At 46.2% G+C, this 21,077-nt stretch overlaps 1 long non-coding RNA gene across 1 annotated transcript in view; it reads right to left on the bottom strand.

Moving 5' to 3' along the window:
• The window catches only part of LOC146346612 (uncharacterized), a 28,835-nt gene that overhangs the window by 716 nt on the left and 7,042 nt on the right, over positions 1 to 21,077 (bottom strand). The window contains exons 5-6 of the long non-coding RNA XR_014789816.1: positions 3,006 to 3,086; positions 1 to 332 (exon numbers count right to left, since the gene is read on the bottom strand). The exon at positions 1 to 332 is cut by the window's left edge and continues 716 nt beyond it. This is a non-coding gene — a long non-coding RNA (uncharacterized LOC146346612). The remainder of the gene's footprint in view (positions 333 to 3,005; positions 3,087 to 21,077) is intronic.

Here is a 21,077-nt window from a genome sequence, read left to right as displayed (position 1 = left end):
ATTTATCTGACATTCAAGTATTGCTCTGCTCTCCATACCAGGGCTGCTTTCCACAACCTGTATTGCTTTTCACGTAACCCTTTTCTAAGGCTCACGATTCCAGCTCACTCACACATTTGTATGTTTCGCCTCAGATCCCGAGCTTCTAAATCCCATCAGGGCTAGCCATGTATTCATTTGGTTTCATTCCGTGATGGAAATGTGCTTGTCCCAGAGGAAGCCATTCACCTCGGCCACCCTGACTGATGATAACAATTCAGTTTTTCATGGCATCTTTTTTTTTCTTCTTCTTCTTCCGCCCATTCTTGGCTTGCAAGGAATAGCAACAGCTGCTGAAAAGAAAACAGCTTTTTAACTGTGCTTCTTTACATTATTCCTTGTGAGATACCAAGAGATTTAATAGTCTTGGGGGGTGAGGGGGGGTAACCCATACCCCACCAACAGCTGTTGCCTACTGTAGCATTCTTGGTTATCAGTGACTTCAACAGAAACAGACAAGTGATCTTTCAACATACACACAAATGGTGAAACGTGGGAACTGGAAAGTCTTCCCAAACCTTCTCTCTCCCCATCCTTAAAGGACACAGACAATGGGGAATCCTATAGATTAACCTTGCCTAACCTTGTGCCCTCCAGATGTGTTGGACTATAACTCCCAGAATGCACCAGCCAGGCTGGCTGGCTGGACCATGCTAGAAGTGACAGTTCAGCACTTCTGGAGAGCACAGGATGGTATAGACGGTGTTGATGTAACTCTGAGATTGAAATGTCCAGTGTGTCCAGCACCCTGCTGGGCTCTTACTGGCAGGGTGGAAGGGAGGGAAGAACAGCATTTGCCATTCTTCCTCCCCCCTCCTTTTTTTTTTTTAAAGCAATTTCTGTCCCATTATGACCATTATTATGCTTTCACTGGGCATGCCATATCATATGGGCCAGACCTCACCTGGAGTCCTATGTCCAGTTTGGGGCACCACCATTTCAGAAGACCATCGCCAAACTGTCCAGAGGAGGACAACTATGGCAGCAAGGAGTGTGAAGGCCAAATCCTATGAGGAAAGGTTGAAGGAGCTGAGTAGGTTTAGCCTGGAGAAGGCATTATTAAGCGTTAATATGATGGCCATCTTCGAACATTTCTGTTGCTCCAGAGGGTGAGACTAGAACCAGTGGGTTCAAAGTACAAGAATGGGGCTTTCAAGGAAATATTGCAGGTTGCTCGACAGCGACAAAGATTGCCTCTGAAGGTGGTGGACTCTCTTTTGTTTGAGGTACTGAGCAGAGGCTGGATGGCCACCTATCAAGGATGCTGAAGTAGTGGATTTCCTGCATCAGCAAGGGGTTGACTAGATGACCTTTGAGGTCACTTTCATCTCTATGATTCTATATGAGCAGGGCTCTAGAGTTTCCCTAACCACAAGAATTACCTATTCACTACAACAGAGAGGCAACATAGGGTGCAAAATTGTTGCCATGCAGCATGTGTGACCTTTGCTTGTTTGCAGTGATCCTTTGGTCAGCTCACATAACTTTGTATTAAGAGGGGGGGCAGCAGGGAGGAGAAACCTGTTCCCCAGACAGATTTCTAAGAAGTATAGGGCATACTTTCTTGAAGTCAGGTACCGAGTATAACCAATTCTGTTCTTTTGGTTTCAAAATGATAGAGATTTGCAGGTTTGCAAACGTTAGCACACGAATCGAGTACTCTAACAAAGTCATGGTTGGAGACATAAAGGAAGGGGGGAAATGAGGTGCTAACAGCCAAAGCTGCATAAGAGCCCAACGCCCACCCATTTACAGAAAATAACGATCCCATGAACTATAATAGTGGAGGTCAGACCTTGCTGTAATGCGTTTTCCTTAAAAGATGTATTTCTAAAGCATTAAACTTGAGAGTGAACAAGGTTACTAAGTTACACTCATGATTCTTGTGAAAGGACATTACAGACTGGGGCACACGTCCCAGCACAGAGCAGAGCATGCTTAAGCGCCATTGGTATCAAGGCAAGGGGCAGCCTGATGATTTACAGGGGAGTAGGTCGCAGTGAACTCTGAAAGAAGGGCCAAACCACATATTACCTACAAAAGACTATATTTAACCCCAGGGGCTCTTTCACCTGGGGAAAAGCAATTGTAGGAGGTGGTTTTGAACAGAAGTGCATCGGAGGAAATGCATCAGTGGTGCTTAACCCTTCCCTGCCTGCCTGTGCCTCTTTTCTGCTGCAGCTCCCCCCAGCCACTTCTGTCCTCCACAGGTTTTCAGGCATGCAATTACTCTTGCAAACCTGCATCTGGTATAGGGTAGTCTGTTGTGGGGAAATCTGGCCTTTTGGGGCCCGCTTGGTCTCTGTGGTGCCCCCAAGGCCCCAACTCAGGTCAGCTCCCGAGCCTGGGTCAGTTCCTGAAACTTGGCAACTTTATCAGTGGCCATAAGTAGCACAATTTGTGCAAAATTGCAGGAGTCAACGGTCTAATTAGACCACATACTCCAGCAATTTTGCACAATTTGTGCTATTTACAGTGGCGATTTTGTGCAAAGTGTGACTTCTGCAAGTATAGAAAAAGGTGAAAAAACCATGAGCTGGCCCGGCTCGTCGCACACCAAGTTGGCCCATCTCGCAGATGAACGAATTGGAGTCCAGGGGGCTGAGCCAGCTAAAACTCACCAAGCTCCACCCCTGCCCCCGAATGGATTCCTTCAACATCCCTAATCTAGTACCTGCACAGGGGGGAAGCAGCTTGAGGGTTTGCAATGGGAAAGCCATCAGTGATGGGAGGATCCTTCCCATCATCACAGATCCTTCCCATCATCACAGGCATATGTACACAAGCTTGATTTGCAAATGAGACAAAGCGTTCTTTGTTTCAATCATGATTCATGTCACTGTTGGAAACATTTTCCTGTTTCCTTCTGTCGCAAAGCAAGTGACCTGATAGATTTCTTTTAAAGGGAAATTGATAGATTAGTTAATTAATAAGCAAGGCTTCTTTAATCTTATGCCAAATCTTACCCTGAAATATGCCTGACATTTGAGGTTGCACACTGATGCCGATGATTGCCCAATGTCATTGAAATAGCAGGTATGAAATTCCTATGCAAATGCAAGCAAATGATTTGACATTTAGAAACTGAACAAGACAAATATTTCAACTTGTTCTGACAGCAGAGAATGCTTATGTGGATTATATAAATTATTACTATGAAAAACACAGAGTTCAAGACAAACAGTCAATAAGGTTTATTCTGATTGACATTATAAGACTGTGTAGCTATCTAGATGATGATAAAACAGGTTGGATCCAGACTGGGTCTACTGAAATCAGTGGGACTTCAGTTGATGACCAGTATTAAGTCCCTATGTCTAATGCCGTACTTTGTAACCATTACACTTTAAGCTAGGGCTGTGCACTGCTTGAGCCCGAATCCCCAATCCTGAAGTAGATCGGGGTGATTTGGACCAAAGCAGTCCAGTTCTGGAGAGGGTTTGGAGCAGCCCGAAGTGGCCCAAAGCAGGCTGGATTACTCCAAAGTGCTTTGGGCTGCTTCAGCCCGATCCAGCCAGCCAGCCACCCAGCTGCACAAGCCCCTTGCTCCTTACCTGGACCCATGGGGAGCGGTCACAGCCATCACCGGGGTCACCGCCTCTTCTGGTTCCGGTAAGTGAACGGTGCATAGAGTGCTGCCATAAAGGCGCCATCTACGTAATATTACAGGCATAAATGGCCCATTTACAGCCGCAATCTACACACCATTTACTTACCAGAAGAAGAGGAGTCACCTCCCTCCAAGACAGCAATGGCTGCGGACACTCCCCACAGGTCCAGGTAAAGAGGAGAAGGAGGCTTGTGTGGATGGGCGGGGCTGGGTGTGGGGCTTGCGCAGCTGGGCAGAGGGTGGCCACGGGGCTTGCATGGCGGGGTGTGTGTGTGCTTCAGCTGTCCAGATCTCACTTCGGATCCAGAGGCCGAAGCGGGTTGGCCTGGCTCCGGATTGGCCTGAGGTGAATCGGGGCCAATTCGGAAGCTCCAAATGGGTGTCCTGGGAGGGTCAGGATGTCCCTGCACAGCCCTAATTTAAGCTTGCTGATTGGTTATTATAACGTGGTCTAACTTCATTTAGCCCCTTAACTCTAAATCTAAGTGCCTCCCTCGTGCAAATGTCATTATTGATTTCTTAATTAATTCCAGAGAAATTCGAAAAAGTTCCTGACTTCTTCTTAAGCACCCTGTACCTTGTTCTTTGCAACATGTCTAAAAAAGATGCATTAATCACAACTTTGCTCCATAAACCTCTCTCTTAGGGATATCGCAGGTGCCTGTCTGGGTCTGGGAATCCATTGGGTCCCCTCTGCCTGCGACCCCCAGACTGCACCCTTCAAGATGCTGTCTTTGCTTTCCCACCGCTTGAGCCCACCATTTTCTCACCTTTGATTTCTATGTAAAAAAGGAAGTTAAAAATGTGCATATTTAAATATATGCAGTTTGGGGCCAGGAAAGCTTAATATGTGCAATATTAGAGATATAATCCCTTTTTTACATAGAAATCAAAGGTGGGAAAATGGCGGGCACTTGCTGGACAGGATCACAGTGAGCCTGGGCAACTCACCGAGCTTCGTGCGCGGCCCGAGCGTGGGTCTGGCAGGTGTGCGAGCAGGGGCTCCACTTCACTGGGCGTCTGGAAAAACTGAGCTGGAGTGAGTTCTCATATCCCTACTCTCTCTTTTTCATATTCAAAAGATGACTCTTCTATCTAAACAACACCTCCCGAAATTCACTGTGGCTCAGACTAGGCCCACAGAACCAATCAGTGGAGGCTGGTTGCTCTGATTTCAGTGGGGTTGTGAATCCGCTCTGGGTTTCAGTCAGAACCAGCCAGAACTCTAAAGGAGCTATCCAAAGTGCTGAATGCTATCCCCAAAATAGGTTCAGCACCTTAGACAGCACCTTTTAGAGTTCTGGCTGGTTCTGACTGAAAACCCAGCATGAGACCCACTGAAATCGAAGCTACCTACTTCCACTGGAACCAATCTTTTATCACGCCTACTCATCTTTGATTCTCTTAGTTATTCCATCCTATACCTATCTTATGCTCTCTATGTTGATCCTATATGTAAGCAAAAACCTTATGGCAGGTTCATATGGCCTTTTGCCTTAAAATGAATCCAGTCACAATGCCTTATAAGCTTCCAACAATAAGGTCCAGAAGAAGGGAGAGCAGAGGCCTTCAAGCTGCTGATCCACAGTTATCACCAGGCAGGTCCACACAAGTCATGTGGTCACAGTCTTCCCCTCTGTGGTGAGATGTATTGTATTTCTTTTTGAATTGTAGCAATATTTTTCTAAATTTGAATCTATACATGTAAATTAGCACATGCAAATACTATGCAAAACGGTGCCCTTTTTTGTTCTCTTTTTTTTGGTGATCGCTCTAGCTCTAAGCCTCTCAGATACACCAAGCCTCCCTAGTACTGAGCTTGCTGTTTAAGGAGTGGCTTTGTATCTAAGGGCCCAGGGTGACCTCAGGAAGCCTCCTGTGCTCAGTGCCACACCCATCTTAGGAATATGGGAAGCCTCCATATGGGACCAACCCAAGCATGTTGAGTAAGCATGCTATTGGTATGATATTTGGTTAGGAGAAATTAGCTCTTGAAATTCCAGAAAACAATCCAGGAACCCAAGCCACAGGAATTCGGGGGTGGGCAGGGGCATGCACAGAGGCTGGAAGATTCTGGCTTAAATCAGGGCTTTTCTAAACCTGTAATTAGGGGTGTCAGAGAAATCTGCAATGGAACGAAATATGAGTTCGGAATTTCATGAATCTGACCTGCCAGTTCTGCAGTGGATTGGCTTTTCCCTGTCGGGCAGATTCCGCAAACTTGCGGGCCAGTTTTCTAACTTTCTTTGCACACATTTCATCACTGAAAAATATGCAAAATAAAAAAGTCCTGGCCAAAAATGTGCATTTCCCCCATAGGCTAAAGTGTGAAATTGCACAGTTTAAGGGAAATTGTGCACTTTGAGGAATTTACACATTTCTGCACAAATTGTGAAACAAAAGAAAAATCCGATTCCATCAATGGGCAGACAATGGAATGAAAGGCGCCTGACAATCCATGAGACACAGATGGATTTTACACAATTCGTACATCCCTACCTGTAATTTTCTGCAGACCTCTCTCTCTCTCTCTCTCTGTCTCTTCCATCTGCCCTTACCCTCCACCAGTGAATAGACACTTAAAACAGAAGGACAGCTTGAATGGACATTTAAAACATAGCCTTAAAACAAAATAAAACAGGCTGTTCATTGTCCCCTTATTTTTTGCTGCCATTGGCTGAGCTGCTCTGATGGTATGGAATGCCCATGAGCTTTTTAACCAATTAGGGATAAGTGTCTGTTATGCAGTACTACTATGAGGGAAGTGAAAAGGCCGATCAGGTGAGAGGGGAAAAAAACACCTTACACAAGAGGCTGTGTTGTGTTGGGAAAGGAGAGCAGAAAAGCAAGGGAGCTACATGGGTAGAGGACTGTGCACCAAAGAAGCCAAAAAGGTGGGCTGATGTTCACATCCTGATTTGGAAAAAAAATGTCATCCGAACCTAGGAATCTACAGTGTTGTATCCCCGCAGTTTCTCCTCATCCATCACATGGTGATGCTCTTCCAGCTTCCCACTAAACCTGCTTCCTTCACAATGCTGTAGCCCAGCACAGGATGAGAAATTGTCGTCAGGGGAATAATTATGACATGCCACATGCCACTGAGTTTATTTATTTTTAAGAAAGTAACTGCTATCAATATGGGCGCTGACCTTGCCAGGCATTGTCAGGGACATCCGTCGGTGCATCTGACAGGTGAAAAATTCCTGTCGTGTTTTAACTGCGAAAACTTTGCCTCACAGCTTTCGGTGCCTTGATGATCAACAAACATGGAGGCATTCCTGAAGCTGGACCCTGTTATTACTTAAAAATCTAAGGCCTCCTGAGAACCTGTCAGTGGCAGCAAACAAATGAATAAACTTGGCCTGCCTCGGGGCAAAGGAACAGGAAGACTAAAGCAAAGGAAGTCAAATATTTAACACCCATCCTCACCTTCAGTCAGACCGCTCATGAATCATTCACAGTGGGGAAGAGGGGAGGTCTCAGAGTTCAGCGCCTGCACGTTCTTTCACAGTCTCAAAGATCAACCAAGAATGCACTTGTTTCTACACCATCCTTGTGCTGACTCCATGTTTCAGTAGTCCCTACAGAGCTGTTCTTGATGGCTGAAAGGGATCCGGAACTGCCTCCTTCTGCCAACTTGCTAAAATGCAAGCTTAGATAATTTATAGCAGGGTTCTGCAAGACTTCCTTCTTTGGGCTGGAAGTTTGTATATGGTGGCAAGTCCATGTGGGAGTACATTGGTTTCTTATACAACAACCTTCATATCTACAGGGTGCTTTCCCCAAAGAATTTCACATAAATCCTCTCAGCAATCCTTAACAACAGCCCAATGAGGTAGGCCAGCTTTATTATCTCCACATTACAGATGGGGAGACAGAGAGACAGAGAGAGAGAGAGAGACTTGCTTCAGAGCACTTCATGTACTTACAGCCAGCCAGAGGTTAGAACCAGAGCAAATCTCTAGCTCAAAGCTCAGGCTCCTATGTGCTATTGTAACCCACTGGCATATTTTTCTTTAAGAATTTTGAGTGGGAATACAATAATAGAACAGTAGGGTTGGAAGGGGCCTATAAGACCATCAAGTCCAACCCCCTGCTCAATGCAAGAATCCAAGTCAGAGCATCCCCAACAGATGGCATTCAAGCTTCATCTTGAATGCCTCCAGAGTGGGAGAGCCCACTCCTCCCTAGGTCATTGGTTCCATTGTTGTATTGCTCTAACAGTCAGGAAGTTCTTCCTGATGTTCAGCCAGAATCTGGCTTCCTGTCACTTGAGTCCATGATTCCTTGTCCTGCACTCTGGCATGATCGAGAAGAGATCCTGGCCTTCCTCTCTGTGACAACCTTTCAAGTACTTGAAGAGCGCTATCCTATCTCCCCTCAGTCTTCTCAAGGCTAAACATACCCATTTCTTTCAGCCTCTTCTCATGGGGCTTTGTTTCCAGTCCCCTGATCATCTTCATTGCCCTCCTCTGAACCCTCTCCAGTTTGTCTGCATCCTTCTTAAAGTATGGTGCCCAGAACTGGACACAGTACTCCAGATGAAGCCTAACCAGTGCTGAGTAGAGGGGAACTAGTACTTCACGTGATTTGGAAGCTATGCTTCTATTAATGCAGCCCAAATTAGCATTTTCTTTTTGTGCAGTCACATCACATTGTTGGCTCATATTCAGCTTGTGATCTACAACAAATCCAAGATCCATCTCGCTTGTCGTATTGTTGAGCCAAGTATCCCCCATCTTGTATCCGTGCATTTGGTTTCTTTTTCCTAGGCACAGAACTTGGCATTTATCCCTATTACATTTCATTTCATTTTCAGCCCAGTGCTCCAGCCTATAAAGATCACTTTGAATTTTGTTTCCTGCACATGCTCATTAAAAGAGTGAGATAGGGAGTGACCACCATTTTAGGCAGTTACCAAAATGCAGTGTTGAAGAAGCTTGCTTTCTCCTCTCTGTAAGACCCTGAACCCTTGAGACAGGTTAGTAGGGAGTTTTCCTTTTGAATTTTTTTTAAAGAGTCGTGATATATATATTTTTACAAATACTATGAGTTTCTTGTTGTTTGTGTTCTTTTTATGTAAAAAAGAACCCAATGTTTTATGTAAAAAATGTTTTTATGTTTTTATGTAAAAAAGAACACATTTTATGTTCTTTTTTGTGTTCTTTTTATGTTTTTATGTTATTTTTTATATATAAAGGGTTATTTAACAAGTTGTTCCTGTGTTGCTGGATCCTGGTCCATTTTGAGAAGTTTGCTGTGGACCTGGAGTCAACTGAGTAGAGACTGTTTTCCTTCTTTGACCAGCAGAAAAAATCACGCTTTGGAGATAAGCTTTATTTCTATTTTTTGTTGTGGTGGACTCAAGCTGAAAGACAGAACTTTGGGAGTGCTGTGCTCTATTTATTGTTTTTGGTGATAAGTGCGTTGTTATGCATGTACAATTATTACATGTGCATTATTATTGGGGGGGTTGAATTAAGAAATTAAAACAATATATGTTAATTGTCCCTGTACAAGGCCTTTCCTGCGAGTCCCTTTAGAGACCCTGAAAAAAAGTGTTACACCCTGTTAACTTAGGTTTAGGGAGCAATCCTATGGCCACTAGTCAGTGGCTAGATGGCCATAGGATAGGTTGCTTCCCAGAGAACCGACCCGCACCCCCTCCTGCACTCATGGCAGTGCAGATTGGCCCTGCACTCTGTGCCCCTAAGAGCAGCACAGAGAGGTGAAAACAAGGCATTTCTGGGGGCGGGGTGGGGCAGGGAGGTCAGAAATTCTGGTATGACACACCCTATGTGTCGTCTGGCCACTGCTTCCTACGCTCCGAGGTCCAGCAGCTAGACAGCCGAAATTGGCTGTCTAGACAAGAAAGCAGGGTGGAGGGAGCGAGGAGGACATCTGCTCCTCACCACTCCTCCTGCCCTTCACTGGATAGGAGGTCGCCCCACCTAGGATTGCTCCCTTCATCTATGTATGTTATGTGAGATGGTTTTAATTGTTGTAACTGTCCAGTCCTGTGGCCTTGCCTGCAAGAGGTCAGCAAGCAGAGAGGCCCCCGTAAAGAGCCAACAAGCGAGGCAGCAGCCCTGCGCTCATTGCCGAGGCTACAAGGGTGTCATGTGGCTTAGCTAGAAAGCGGGGTCTCTTGAGAAAAGGAGGGGTCTCCCATGAGTCTGTGCTGCTTGTGGCAGCATATGTGGCAGAAGGGTGTGTGCGAAGCTGATGAAGAAAGAAGCCTATGCCTTTGTTGGGAGGCAGGGCTGGGGAGGAGGACATGGATGGAGCTTGACCCTCTCCCTTCCACATCTGGGATTATAAATAGAGCTGGGGAAGAAATTTGTTCCCTTCATACTTTAATACAAACTTACCTAATTGCTCACTTCCAAACCACTATGGAAAACAAACCTCTGTTCCCCTTCAAAATTTGCACTTCTCTGAATTTGGCAATGGAGTTTTCCAAATGAAAAAGAATTGCATATGAAAATGCATATGTTGAGGGAAATAATATTAACAAGTATTATATTAGGAAAACTGCTTGCAAAAAATGTGTATATTTTGTAGGGCTGTGTAGGGACCCCCCAATCTGACTCAGAAGCTCCTTTGTGGCTTCTGAGGTCAGCCCGATCTGGCTTGGGCAGATTCGGGAGGGGGGGGCCTGACCCACCTCAGCCCCGAACTGGAAGTGAGGTTCAGGTGGTGAACCCTGCTTCAGGTTCCCCCCCAACACCTCTACACCCCCCCAGCTCCTTACCTGGGCCACCTCCTCCTCTGGTGCCACTACAGCCATCACCTTCTCCATCACTGCGTTGCCGCCACCACCTTCTCCGTTGCGCCACCTTTGCTGCCTTCACTGCCGCCACCGTCTTCACCGCCACCCACTGCTGTTGTCTTCGCCCCTGCCACCTTCGCTGTCTTCATCTTTGCCTTTTCTGTCTTTGCCTACTGCTGCTGTCTTCGCCGCTGCCGCCATCTCCTGAGGCCTGGACGCACAGCGACTTGTCTTCTTCCAGGGAGTTGCCATTTTTAAAATGGCAACCTTCCGGAAGTTCCAGGAAGAACGGCAGCGGGGAAGATGGCAGCGGTGGAGAAGGCAGAGAAGGCAGAGAAGGCAGCAGTGCGGCAGCAGTGAGGAGAAGGCAGCAGCGTGGGTGGAGAAGGCAACTCAGGTAAGGACCTGGAGGTGCTGGGGGGGCTGGGCCAGGGGGGCTGGGCCAGGGGCCAAAGCTCCAAAGCACACCGAGTGCTTCAGAGAGCCCCTGACCCACTTTGGGTCACTTTGTGCTCCCTCCGCTTCGCCTCGAAAAGGACAAAAAGTGACCCAAAGTAGTCCGCTTCAACTTGGAGTTCGGGCCTCAGGCTGAAGTGGTGCACAGCCCTAATATTCTGCAAAAATGCATGTATTAGAAGAAATGTGCATAATTGCTTATAAGTTTTCATGAAAATTTAAATGAAGAAAAACCTCGAACTTTAGGATGAACCAAAATTATTACTGGAGAAAGTTACAAAGTTTGAGATGAAACTGAGAGATAATGAAATTGACTGATTCATCCATCTTTAGCTACAAAGCACTCCAACCCTGACAGGCAGGAAGGTGAATGGGTCACAGTAACTAAGGCTGAGCTGAACTTATAGAATCATAGAGTTGGAAGGGGCCTACAAGACCATCAAGACCAATCCCCTGCTCAGTGCAGGAAGCCTGATTCCCAGGTGGTCTCCCATCCAAGTACTAACCAGGGCTGACCCTGCTTAGCTTCCAAGATCAAACGAGATCAGCCCACGAAACACAGACAGAATGGATGAATGGATCTGCTTATCAGATTTGCAGATGACACAAATTTGGGCAGGATAGCGAATACCTTGGAAGGCAGAAACAAAATTCAAAGTGATCTTGATAGACTGGAGCGCTGGGCAGAAAACAACAGAATGAAATGTAATAGGGATAAATGCCAAGTTCTGCACCTAGGAAAAAGAAACCAAAAGTGCAGTTACAAGATGGGGGATACTTGGCTCAACAATACAACAAGTGAGAAGGATCTTGGAATTGTTGAAGATCACAAGCTGAAGGTGAGCCAACAATGTGATGTGGCTGCAAAAAAGGCAAATGCTACTTTGGGCTGCATTAATAGAAGTATAGCTTCCAAATCCTGGGAAGTACTAGTTCCCCTCTACTCAGCACTGGTCAGGCCTCATCTGGAGTACTGTGTCCAGTTCTGAGCACCACACTTTAAGAAGGATGCAGACAAACTGGAGAGGGTTCAGAGGAGGGCAACAAAGATGATCAGGGGACTGGAAACAAAGCCCTATGAGGAGAGATGGAAAGAACTGGGCATGTTTAGCCTTGAGAAGAGAAGACTGAGGGGAGATAGGATAGCGCTTTTCAAGTATTTGAAAGGCTGTCACAGAGAGGAAGGCCAGGATCTCTTCTCCATCAACCCAGAGTGCAGGACACAGAAGAATGGGCTCAAGTGACAGGAAGCCAGATTCCGGATGAACAGCAGGAAAAACTTCCTGACTGTAAGAGCAATACGACAACAGAACCAATTATCTGGGGAGGTGGTGGGCTCTCCCACACTGGAGGCCTTCAAGACGAGGCTGGACAGCCATTTGTCAGGGATGCTCTGACTTGGATTCCTGCATTGAGCAGGGGGTTGGACTCAATGGCCTTGTAGGCCCCTTCCAACCCTACTATTCTATGATTCTATGAGTGCAATAGCATCCTCCTGCCCATGTTCCCCAGCAACTGGTGTATCATCATCATCAATCATCATCTTTTCACTCTTGTGCATTGGAAGTTCTGTTTGGATTTCCTCTCCATGGGTTCATCTGGCTGCAGTCTGTGGATCCAGGAATTCCTGGCTGAAGGGTTAATTTTCTTTCTTTCTCTAGCTTGCCCATCTTCCTTGGCCTTTCCCACGCGCCTGCCAACCTCATTTCACCTAAGGAAAGGTAAGATGCACTTCAGTTAACCTGATGGTTTTGGAGTAATTATTTTTTCCCCTCTTGTGATTTTTCCATCAGGTTGAATTCATTCGCCCCTGAGCTATTAATGCACGTGACGAACTTTCACCTACTTTCGACTTTCTCTCCCCCTGGTGCTATTTTGCCCAGCAGCCACACGATGGCAGTGTTGGCATTCCCATACTGCCTTGGAGAAGGAAGCTAGGGATGTACAAGAATTTCATTCCTGTTCACAAATCATGTGAATGTGTCCCATTCCCAGCTCCCAAAATGAAGGCATGCAGGCATGCAATTTTTGGGATTTTTTCACAATTTCCTGAACTTGTGTTCGCATAGGAAAGTGCATGCTTGCGCAACTGCACACTTCCAAAAATGCACATCCCTCCCCCCCCACACACACACCACATTTTCATGCTTTAGCTTATGGGGGAAAGTGGAGATTTGGGGCCTGTGTTTGGTAAAGTGTGCATTTTGTGTTTGAAAATGCACCTTTTTCTTGTTTTGGGAGGGGGGGGATACTTTTGCATCCGGGAGCGAGAATGAGGCAAGATGAGCAGTGAAAAGGAAAGTTCATGGACAGCTGTGTCTCCAGACACACCCTACCTTTTCTCTTTCAATCACGGTAAAGGCAGGTTCAGCTCTCAAAGCCATTACTCAGGTTACATTTTTGAGAATTTTGCAGGGAAGATGCCAGGGAATGGCTGCAAGCAGATATCTCTGTACAGAACATTTCGATGTATATCGAGAACTGATGAGCAGAAAGGATGTGGAGACCCCAGGGCCAGCTCCAAATTTCAGTGGACCATGGGCAACGAGCCCTCTGCTGGGCCTCCTCCTCTGTCACTGGGCTCTGCTGGTCTTATCATTATTATTTACTAAGGGCACAATCCTATCCAGAGAGGCGGCCACCTCAGAACTCGGAGGTGACCGTGTATCCAACGCAGGGCAGGAGAAGCATGGAGGGGATCATTTCCTCTGCATTCCTCCTGCCCTGCATTTTTTGGCTAGACAGCCGATTGCGGCTGTCTAGCCACGGGAGGGCAGAAGGGGGAGGACGCTGCTGTACGACACACTGGATGTGTTGTACAGGCATTTCCGCCCTCCCCACCCTGGAACATCCCCTGGAACTCCCCTTTTTGGCCACTCTGCACTCCTTTTGCGAGCGCAGAGCTCGAGGCTGTTCCACACTGCCTGCAAGGCAGCATGGAAATGGATGGAGGTCGGTAATCCGGGAACCGACCTCAGATCACGGGCTCTGAGGTTGGTTCCTAGAAAACCAGATATCCTATGGCCATCTAGCTGCTGTCTAGTGGCCATAGGATTGCTCCCTTATTATTTTATTATTATTATTGAATGGCTTTATGTACTGCTTACTGTATTATATATCTATATCTATCTATCTTGAACTGCTTTACAAGATAATTCAAATACATTAAAATAAATAGTAATATACATTAAAATACAAGTAAATTATATACTAATTGCTAAAACATTGAGATAAAACACTGATAAAAACATTAAAACCAACACAACACTGTAATTAAGAAACTGGGCAGCACATTCACGCAGGGAAGGCCTGGATAAAAAGATGGGCTTTTAATTGGTATCTAAAGCATGCTACAGTTGGGGCCTCCCAAATACCAGTGGGGAAGTCATTCTATAAGTCAGGTGCCACCACAGAGAAGGCCTGTTTCCATGTTGCTGCAAGATGGCAACCTGCAGGTTGTAGTACTGCCACCAAGGCCTCCTTTGATGATCTGACAGGTCTGTATTGGGGAAGGCAATCTGTCAGGTAACCTGGTCCGAAACTGCTCAGGGCTTTATATGCCAGCAGCATGACCGAGTGGTTCAAAATTGGGAAAGGAGTACGACAAGGCTGCATATTGTCACCTTGCTTATTTAACTTATTTGCAGAGTACATCATGAGAAACGCTGGGTTGGATGAATCACAGGTCGGAATTAAGATTGCTGGGAGAATTATCAACAACCTCCGATATGCAGACGATACCACCCTAATGGCAGAAAGCGAAGAGGATCTCAAGAGCCTCTTGTTGAGGGTGAAAGAGGTGAGTGCAAAAGCTGGTTTGAAACTCAACATTAAAAAAACGAAGATCATGGCATCTGGCCCCATCACTTCCTGGCATATGGAAGGGGAAGAAATGGAAGCAGTGACAGATTTTACTTTCTTGGGCTCCAAGATCACCGCAGACAGTGACTGTAGCCATGAAATTAAAAGATGCTTGCTCCTTGGGAGGAAAGCTATGGCAAACCTAGACAGCATAGTAAGAAGCAGAGACAAAGGTCCGTCTAATCAAAGCTATGGTTTTCCCAGTAGTAATGTATGACTGTGAGAGCTGGACTATAAGGAAGGCTGAGCGCCGAAGAATTGATGCTTTCGAACTGTGGTGCTGGAGAAGACTCTTATGAGTCCCTTGGACTGCAAGGAGGTCAAATCAGTCCATCCTAAAGGAAATCAACCCTGAGTGCTCATTGGAAGGACAGATACTGAAGCTGAAGCTCAAATATTTTGGCCACCTAATGAGAAGAGAAAACTCTCTGGAAAAGACCCTGATGCTGGGAAAGATTGAAGGCAAAAGGAGAAGGGGATGGCAGAGGATGAGATGGCTAGATAGCATCACAGATGCAATGAATATGAACTTGAGCACGCTCCGGGAGAGAGCGCAGGACAGGAAGGCCTGGCGTGCTATGGTCCATGGGGTCACGAAGAGTCGGACACGACTGAACGACAACAAATGACCTTGTGTTTGGCTCAGTAGCTAATCTGTTTCTGTCATGTCCGGATTCAGTCTCAGTTTGCGCCCTAAGCCGTGCCAGACTGCTCAGTCTACCCACCATTGTAATTTCCCACAATGTCCTGGTGTAGCATCATTCTGTGGCATTGTGGGAAGTTAAAATGGCAGGCAGACACAGCTGCTTGGTGCTGTTTGAACTGCCAGGCAGAATTTTTATTCTTTTTTAAATGTCGCAGGTGTCACTGTTAAACCTTGGCAACTGCCCAAAGATTCCAGGCACTGACGCTGGCCCTCAGAATTGCCACATATTTTCTGGCAGGCCTCCTGTGCCTTCAAAGCAGCAACAGGGGAACTTCCACTATCACTGTTTCCATGTGCTAGGGAAAGCTCTGCCTGCTGAATTTCTGCCTTGTGACACAACTGTTGAAAGCAAAGGAGGCTTGCCATAAAAAAGGGGCACCAAACCTCAAGAGAATGTCAGCGAACCTTTGCCAGATGGTCACTTTCCATTTGTGCCTGCTTTCTCCCTGTGAGGCTGTTTCAGCTGTAGACTGAATTTGGAACTGATAGCAGAGCAACAACCAGCCACTTGTATCTGTTTGAATCCGACAACTTTGCTAACACATACTGAAGAATTATAGAATTCTGAGGTGGCAGTCTTATACACACTTGCCTGGAAGTCCACCTCGCTGAGCCAAATAGGACTTACTTCTGAGGAGATGTGAACAGGAGTATGTTGTAGGAAAACATTCGCATTTCAGGAAGAAAGGAAGACGTGCTAAGACAATAAAAATAAATTTCTGGCATTTACATGCAAGGCCATGCTTTCTGACCCAAGAGAGATGTATATTTCCAAGTCAGCCTTTCAACATTCCTTTTTATGGGGCAAATACCGTGGCAGAATGGGCTCATTTGTTTGGCTTGCACATGATCATCTTCTGAATACACCCTCTCTCTGAATGCACCCTCACTTGCATCACATAAAACAAGTGCAGGCATTTTTCTCTGTCAAATTTTTTTTGGGGGGGTATGGCGACCTACATCTGAACCTGCCCATGTTGCAAGGATGGCCATCATTTTGCACCTCTCCCAGTTGCTGCTCCCAGTGGAGGCTGGTGGCTCTGATGTCAGTGGGGTGGTGAATCCACCCCGGGTTTCAGAGAATCATAGAATAGTAGGGTTGGAAGGGGCCTACAAGGCCATCAGAGTTTCAGTCAGAACTCTAGATCAGAAATCTCAAGGAGCTGTGCAAGGTGCTGAACCATATCCCCAAAATAGGTTCAGCACCATAGATAGCTGCTTTAGAGTTCTGACTGGTTCTGACTGAAACCCAGAGTAGACTCACCGCTCCACTGACATCGGAGCCACCAGCCTCCATTGGCTCTTCCTATTCCACTTGTTTGCAGACACCCTGCTCACTTAAACCGAATGTGCGCCCCATTCACTTTGGACACTGCCAAACAAGTGTTTTGCCATTTAAATGCGGGCGTTTTTTCTACCTCGAGCCCAGATGTAAAGCACAAAAGATTTCATGAAGTATTTGATGCTCCTGACTTCCAAGGGTCTTGACTTCCGCTCAGTCTGCTTGGCCTAGAGGTGGCCAAGGAGAAGGTACCTCCCAGCTAATTCTTGGGCTCCCGCCCTCCCCATTTCATTCCCCAGACAGACACTCTGCTGGAGTACAGTGGAATCATACCCCTCCTGGAGTTGCTAGGCAACTGCAGAAAAAAAATACACCCTCCAGAGAACCATTGCCAAGTCAACCCAGAATTACCTTCATAGAAGCTTTCTTTTTCATCTTGCCATCCACATGTGAAAACAAGCCATGTGTCCAGCCAGATCATATAATGGGGGAAAAAAAACCACCCCATGACCTTCCACTGAAAGATGCACTAGGGGGATGCAAACATCTCACTCTCTGTGTGAGAGGCACAGAGAAAGCTGGAGAAGGAAGCTAACAAGAGGGTTACTGTAGGCTGGTGAGGTAAAGATCAGGGACCCTGTGTAGCGCCCAGAACTGCGCTGCTGCTCTTTTCTTGTTCATATATCTAATTATCTGAGGAGAAAATGCACCAGGGTGAAGTTTGCCTCCTATCCCTTTTCTCCGACATAACTGAGGCATTGGCTGTCGGATCCTCAGATTATCTCTGCATTGGCAGCTAGCGGCAGGAAGTTTTCTCAGCGCTTGTAAGAAAATCTATAGTGGTTTAGCATTCTTTGTACAAATCATAGGCTAAGGAAGGAGACTGAAATGCTTCTTCCCACTCACTGCTCTTAAAACATCCCCATTCTTTGGCCAGGCCTGGTTACTGTGTGTCAGGGCTAACAACGAGCAGGGCAAGCCAGAAGGTAGACCGGCAGTTCAGCAACTTAGGGAAAGTTTCCAGGCAGTCTGTACAAGCTCAACCCTGAACCTTGATAAGAAATATTTTGACTGAGGAGCCAGGCCTGAGACAGCAATTTTATATGGCCAGATGGGATTTCATAGGCTCCTTGTGTCACCTGATCTTGCTGTACTTGGAAGCTGCAGTTCACTCTCTGGCCATCCATGCTGGTGGTGCTGTAGAGCAACAGAGAATCGGGTCTGCAGTTCCCTCAGCCTGCAAGCTGTGCCAGCGGCACAAAGGGCAAGGTGCCCCACTTCCAAAGTCCCAGGTTTGAGACCCCCAATGCCTCATATTGTGTTACTACCATAGTTTTCAAATTGTGTTCTGGGAAAAGCCGGGCTTCCTCGGAAGTGTATCAGGGGCTCTTTGGTGGGAAGTTCAATAATGATTGGGCAAATTTTCCTGAAAGGCAGATTGCTTACTCTGATCAATCTTTCTCTGCAATGCACAACCACAGAAGGTACACCCAGTTGCACAGAGGGCAAAGGCGAGGCCCAACGTTGCGTGAATGGAATGCATGCACTAAAACTCCCCCAAATCTTCTGGAATGCACAGACACTCTGTAGCAGATGTATGCACACAGAAATGGATATGAAACGGGTTCGCTGAGCTTAGAACTTTTGAAAAACATTATGCTATTCCATTGCCAATTTGTCCATCCCAGAGAGTAGTCAGCTGGTAAGAATATGTGAAGTGCATTCATCAGCTCTGCACAGACATGCCCCAAGGAGGGAAATGTGATTTGTCACAAAGCAGCTTGAGCATCATAATGAAATGAAAAGATAATTGCTCCTGAATTTCCATGCCTCTGCCCCTCTCTTTTAGAATCATGAATGTTAAATGTTGCAAAATAAAATTGACATGTGTATCAGATTTCATATGTAGGACAGCTATGGTAACTCCGAGACCCACCCAACAATTATGATAATATTTTTCTGGCTACTCATCTTTCCCTCCATTGCCTTGATCTTCTCTTCCCTCTTATTGCCTAAAAGAAGGGTGCATTGAATTCCCTTGCATTTAAAAAGAGCATGGCAGATTTCATGTTGCTCCATAGCTGCCTGCAGGGCTGGTCCGAGACAGCACCCCTCCATTCCACCTACAGAAGCCAACCAGACTGGCAGCTGAATCCCACACTGGTGAGAAGGCAGCATACTTCACTTCACCTGAGGGGCAGCAGGGTAGCTTAGCAGATGCAGGAACACACAGCTCTGTCTCCCAGCACAGGGGAATGGTGAAGGGGCTGCCACTGCTGCCCTCTCCACACCACCCAGGCTGCCTCACTCTGTCTTATGGTAGGGCCGGCCCTGCCTGCTCACCATGTATCCTTCCTGTACTATGCACACAAAAGGGGAGAAGCATTCATGTCTTCCTAATGCTACAAAGAATCATGCCAAGATGAAGTATCACACGCATTTGAAATGCAATGGCCATACATTCCAAAGAGTTCTGTTCAAGTTCAGATGCAGGCGCATTATTCAATTTTAATTTTATTTGGCACTTCTGTATGCCATCCACAGAGTGCAAGGGGGGCACATGGGGCTGACATTTTTTTTTTAATAGTCAGCACAATCCTACCATGGAAGTAAGTCTGAGAGAATGACTTGGCTAAGGGTGGCCTGTGAACATAATGCCTGCAGAAGAATTTAAGTGGGGATGTGTGAATCAGCAAAAGCTGAGCTTGTCAAGGTCCTCCAAATTCCACCTCAAAACTTTTCTGACTAGGGATGGGCAAACTCACCCAGGTCTGCCTTGCATGCCACTCGATGAACTCACCCCACTGGCCATTTGACCCTGCTCACTGTGCGAGCCACTGACCGGTCCATGGGTGCCCAGAAAGCAGCATGTGGCTGCATGCTCCCTTGCTGAACCACTATTTTTTGCAAAATGGCATCTCGTTCTTTTTACATAAAGGGGCTTGTAATGCAAATGGCAGTCATAAGGAGCCCATTTATGCAAAATTATGGGCATAAATGGCCATAAATGCATAGATGTCCCCTTTGCAGCTGCCATTTGCATTAAAAGCTCCTTTACATAAAAGAATGCACCACCATTTTGGGCAAAATGGTGGCTTGGTGACATAGTGGGGACAACTGTGCTTGCCCGACTTGGCGTGTGCGGACTCGGCATCTGCAGACTGGAATCCAGGAGGCCCAGCAGGGGGGAGTCCGCTGGACTCCACCCCCCTCTCAGACTCCTGCAACATCCCTATTTCTGACTTTGTCCATATCAGATTGCAAACTTTGTTTTTTGTTTTTGGCATGAAAACATGTGTTTTGTATGAATTTCCCCAAAAGTATGCTTCAGTTATGTGCGTTTTTGAAATGTATGCATTTCTATCCCATTGATTAAAGCGTGTTTGTGTGCCTTTTACAAAAGTGTGCAATTTTTCATGCACATTTCTCAAATGTACACATTTTTCAAATGCAATTTTTTGGTTCTGTGAATCGCATTACAAGATTAGAAATGCACAGACTTCAACTGCAGATTGCATTCAGGTCCACTTTTGGTTCCAGGAGTGCAAACTGGGTGAATTCTGGTCAAAGATGAACTGAAACACATTTCTCATACATCTTCCAAGTTTGAGTTACTCCAGATTTTGTACAACAATATGAAGCTGACGTATATTAAGTCAGATCCAGTGGAGGCTGGTGGCTCTGATTTTGAATCGGCTGAACCTATTTGGAGGATAGGGTTCAGCACTTTGGATAGCTCCTTAGAGTCCTGTCTGGTTCTGACTGAAACCAGGAGGGTTTCACAGCCCCACTGACATTGGAGCCACCAGAGTCCACTGATCAGACTAGTTGTCCATCTAAGTCAGTATAGTCTGTACTGATTGGCAGCAGCTCTCCAGGAACTCAGACAGGAATCTTTCCCAGTCCTACTTGGGGATGTCACAATTGTACCTGGGACCTTCCTTATGCAAAGCTTGTGCTCTGCCACTGAACTGTCTCTGTGGTCAAAGCCCAGAAATCTGTCTATTACACTGCACCAGCTTAACTCATGTGAAGTTCATGTTTGAGTGACAATCTTGGCATTTTCTTCACATTTGGGGGCTTTGATATTTGGGGGGGGGGAATGCAAATTGATTTTTGGAAAGGAGGGCTGTAAATGATTGCACCCTGCTGTTCCTACTTGCATTTTTAAATTGCATGTGTGTACGCTTTGATTCAGTTATGGGATGCAACAAAGAAAAAAACAGGGTGGTAGGTATGGGTGCAGGTGGAGTAAAAAAACAGGGCCATCAGTTCCTAGGCTGATCCAGTCCATTCCTGAGCACTCTGCTGTAAGATTTCTCTAGTGTAGTTCAGTTGCAATGAAATA

This window comes from Heloderma suspectum, chromosome 4 (assembly GCF_057233095.1).
Source record: "Heloderma suspectum isolate Gila_16-S chromosome 4, 16-S_ref, whole genome shotgun sequence".
NCBI lineage: Eukaryota > Metazoa > Chordata > Lepidosauria > Squamata > Helodermatidae > Heloderma > Heloderma suspectum.
The sequence above is the reverse complement of the archived record's forward strand: the minus strand, read 5'-3'. Positions and strand labels throughout refer to the sequence as shown.